Here is a 5,327-nt window from a genome sequence, read left to right as displayed (position 1 = left end):
CGTCTGTACATTTCATTATACCACGTTACAACAAAATAATTGGTTTTTCAATCCCTTGTTATGCTTCTATACTTTAATAAATAATCTTCCAACTGACATTAGGGTATTTCAGATCCTAATATTTTTTCTTACCGGTCCTGTGACAAACGGTGATCAAATCGACAATATGATGATCTATTTTGTTAGTTTTCCAAACCGGTAGGTTTCGAATTCCAGACGTTTATTGAATACCTCTGTTTGGCATAGTGGCTGTTGGGCATTTAATTCAACAAAAATTCAAGTTGATGATTTTGATATAGGACCCTGAAATAGTCTTCTAGCAGCCATCCGTTAGTATCCAGCGCATAGACCGTGAAGGCTAGTTTGCGCTTTAGTATGCCTCCCATTAACCAGGTGATTTGAATATGTTTATTTTCTTTTATCATTAATTGATCAGTTTATGTTCGAATAACCATTTTATATAATGAGTTTAGTTTGTTTCTCATTTCAATTAAATTTATTAAATTATACAATTATTTAATTAATTAATATATGTTGAATTTCAGAATCATTCATATTATTGGCGCTGTAATTTATATGATTATGCAGGCATTGGAATGGACTTAAAAGGGGTATTGCAAAAGAAAAATGAATACAGTATTACAATGTTTGTTAATGATTAATTAATTTTTGATGAACTCTACTGCCTCCTAGAAAAGGCGAAAACCTAAAAAAAGTAAGTATAACTTTGAAATGCTTAGTCCAAAAAAATATTCATGTTATTAAATAAAAGTCACAGATAAAAGAAAACAGTTTTCAATAATGTACAGATATTTTACCCAAAAAAAACACCAACATTTGTGTTTATTTACTGCCAGAAATAAAATGTACACATATGATTATAAGGACATTTAATTAGCGAGGATTTTTTTTTGGTTCTTATATTCAGACGAGAGCTAACAGATTATTTAGGTATACACATGAAGTATTTTTTTAAATTTTAATATTATTTTGTTAGGCTATATTTGAGATGAATAAATAGATAAGCGTTGGAAAAACGTCATGAATAAAAGAATGCCATCTTAATTTACTTTTTATATTAAACTTCTGGTTACTCCTGGATCCGGCTTGGTACTGAGGTCACGAGGTGACTGCAGATATTTGTGTGGTGTTCCAAGGACGAACTGAGAGAATAATTCAACTATTGTTGTTTGGATATAGGCAAATAAGTTAGACATCTAAATGTTCTTAACATTCTTGCCAATTGCTTTCATGCACTGAGTCCCTAGATAAGGTGCTTGCTTCTAGAACCGCACAGGTGAGGGGACCCGCCAGCTGGTGAGCCCTGAGGACTAGGCTCACTATCGGTGATTTGGTACTGTACCAAAGTTATTTGGTAAAGAAGAAAGTTCACGTTTGGCAAGATTTGAAGCCAGAGCACAATTGCGTTACCCCCAAGTTATAGTTTGATCCAGGCTCACAAAAAGAGCACGACATATAAATATGTGAAATGTGAAAGTTGGTCATAAGGCGCGCCTATTTGGCCTTTAGCAGGTCCATAACAAGGAAATTGGCTTTTTATAACATGTATGATAGTAAATACCAATCACCAGCATATCACACTAAGCAAACTATAAATTTAATGTAAACAATAAGAGATACGTTACCTATTTCGAATCCAATTAAAATAATTTGAAATTGAAGAAGGCAATATAAGACAAAATTTAACATGTTGGTTGGCAGTCCTCCGTTAATACGCCTACTGTTTGAGTAACAATAATAGGAAGAAGTTCGGAATCAGAGGAGTGTAATAATGTCAATAAAGTTCATATAGCTTAAATATTAGTGGAAGCCGAAGTCAGGGCCATCGGAACGACACCGGATGGCTTAACCAATTTTTCTCCAACTATTATTACTTTTGAAAAATACATTGTTTTACATTACAAATAAAATAACAATATAAAATGCGTGATTGAAGTCCGCCAAACTGTCATTGCCACACGAAGATATGCTTGTGAAGCTGGCCCTGTTTACTTGGATGATACGGCAAGCAAAATTCACATCCATAAATAGATGGACATTCATTTTTGTAAAAAGAATGTGCTATTATTTTAGATGTGCAATTTTTCAAAATTTGCGCAGTCAATGGGCTGAGACGGGTATGTCCTATAATTAATTATGTATTTACCCCTGAAGGAGGAGTAAGAAAACGCTACGTTTTCGGTCAACCAGACAAAACTCTAAATCCGTTTCTTGAGAAAAAAAAAATAAAGAAGAAAAACAGACAAAATTATCTCGGCTTGTCAGAGAATATCCGGTGGATAACATTTTAGTTTTCCTAGCATTCGATTTCATAGAAACATTGTGTATTAACATTAAGCAATACAGATACTAAGATTCATTGTTAAAAGAATAAAGATAAAGTTTTGAAATAGGGTGCAGTACAAATGCTATTGATGTAACGAAAGAAAGTGAATAGAACAAACACGTCGCTTCACCTATCACGATGTATTCCATCATGAGGCTATCTAAATGAGCATTTGTCATAACAGAAGGCAATTATTTTTAATTAGTCTCATTGAATTATTATTATTATTATTATTATTATTATTATTATTATTATTATTATTATTATTATTATTATTATTGTTACTGTGGTTGTTGTTGTGATGAAAAGTTAACACAAACGATATGGTGGCTAAACGAATATCACATGTAAATATTTTTTTTAATTTATTTGTTTGTTCCCCGACAAAATTTATCGTCTTCCCCGACGGGGGGCTATGCCTCCCGACGGGGGGGGGGGGCTATAGCCCCCCAGCCCCTTCTGGCGCCACCCCTGCGCTGTAATCACACGCTCAGTAGGCTATTTGAGCCGGTGCAGGACTTATTGGTTATAAATTGTCATTTTAAGCACGGTCTGATTTATAACTTTGTAAGCATGTTTTGATCATACGAGTTTTTTTAACAGAGAAGAAATATATCCAGCTGCAGGGTGGTTCGACAGCTGCGTGGCACCCGTAAATCCGGAAAGTCCACATTGAGACAATTACGAATATTAAAGAGAGGAAAATGTATTAATGTGAATAAAGGTGCCCCAACTTATTTTTGATGATTTTCTTTGTAATAAAGATAGAACATGTACAAATATGTGTATATTATTATACTTATAGCTTAGCAGCATATATCTGTTTCATCTGTTTTAATTTTTAACAATATTATGACGTGATTTGTAAGTTAATCACAGTTATATTATTTATCAATATTATGACATTTTCGTCATTTGTATGTTAAATTAGACCAAATAATTAATTTAAAAAACATTATTCATTCTGATCGTAATAATGAAATGAAGAAAAACTTTTTGTACTGAATAATCTTTTATTTACCACCAAAAAATAATAATATTGAGCCCATTAAACATGATTTCAATTATAATGAAAGTGCTTTAATGAAAATTAAATTGCGCATGGCTCATTCAGCAAAAAGTAAACATCTTCAGTGTGCTAGTTAAACAAAGCAGCTAGGTTACGGTAATTTATATGGGCGAAAAATATTTGTCTGTAGAGGACTGTCACAGATGGGGGATGGGAGGGTATATAACAGCCCCACCATGGGTGGGGCTGAAGTAAGAAAATACATGAATATATTATCTCTAGACGACTAGAAATGGCACTTTGATCTTAAAGTTCAATATAACTTTATTTTTTAATAATTTTGATAAATTTTGGGTGATGTCAAGTCAGCTTGCAGAGAGAGAGAGACGGGGGGGGGGGAGAGAAGGGGAGAGGGGGAGAGAGAGGGAGAGAGAATAGTAAAAAATATGTAAGTTTCAATAAAGCAACAACTGAAAATTTAGGCCTATCAGTGTTCTATTTACAATTGGCATAACAAATATTTTCAAATCATAATTCACTGTCTCATAACCCACTATGTGTAACTTAAGTGATCTATTTTGGTATTCAAATTATAGATACGCTAACCGTTTATAATGCGTACATTTTATTAGAGTAGTCATTTTACGGAAAACATCAGTGATTACTTAAGTACTTGTCATATTAATCATTTCAAATCTTAGTTTCATATTGGTCCTATATTATTATTACATATATATATATATATATATATATATATATATATATTATAGGCCTATATAATATACATACATATATATATATATATATATATTAATTTCGAAGTAAAAACCAAATATATCGAACTGATATATATATAAAAAACCGTCGTTTTAGATTATATGCATTATTTCCCTTGTAAAGATACTTAATTCCTGCAATTATTAAGATAAACTTTTCATGATTACAATCATATTTATGTTATTGTCTATTATTCCATCACGACAATAACAATTACTATCTACAATCATATTATCATATAAAAATATTTAAGTTTCAATAACACAATACCAATCCTATAGGCCTATCACAGTTTTATTTACAATTGACATAATGATATTTTGATATCATGATTATTGAACTCAGAACCCACTATTTTGACAAACTATCTATTTTGGTATTCAAATTATAGACACGTTAATCGTTTACAATACGTACACATTAATACAGTAGAGTCATGCATCAGTGATTACATAAGTACATGCCAGTACTTAATCATTTCAGATCTTAGTTTCTTATTGGTCTATATTATTAGCTATAGATGAGTTATTATGAATAGGCCTAGTAAGGTAATCAGCATATCGTAACATTATTTTGTTCATACTTAAGCATACGGATCAGACTGTATATGTACGTACTATATATATATATATATATATATATATATATTATAGGCCTATATAATATACATACATATATATATATATATATATATTAATTTCGAAGTAAAAACCAAATATATCGAACTGATATATATATAAAAAACCGTCGTTTTAGATTATATGCATTATTTCCCTTGTAAAGATACTTAATTCCTGCAATTATTAAGATAAACTTTTCATGATTACAATCATATTTTATCTTGTCATGCTAGTAACAAATATTTAGTTTCATTAACACAATACCAATAAGTTAAAACTATAGGCCTATCATAATTTTATTTGCAATTGACATAATGATATTTTGATATCATGATTATTGAACTAAGAACCTACTATATTGACAAACTATCTATTTTGGTATTCAAATTATACACAGGCTAATCGTTTACAATACGTACACATTAATACAGTTAGAGTCATGCATCATTGATTACTTAAGTTCATGCCAGTAATTAATCATTTCAAATCTTAGTTTCTTATTGGTTTATATTATTAGCTATAGATGAGTTATTATGAATAGGCCTAGTAAGTTAATCAGCATATCGTAATATTA

Source organism: Anneissia japonica, unplaced genomic scaffold (assembly GCF_011630105.1).
Source record: "Anneissia japonica isolate Jap-2015-1 unplaced genomic scaffold, ASM1163010v1 scaffold560_len657749_cov147, whole genome shotgun sequence".
Taxonomy (NCBI): Eukaryota; Metazoa; Echinodermata; class Crinoidea; order Comatulida; family Comatulidae; genus Anneissia; species Anneissia japonica.
Note: the sequence above shows the minus strand (reverse complement) of the source record.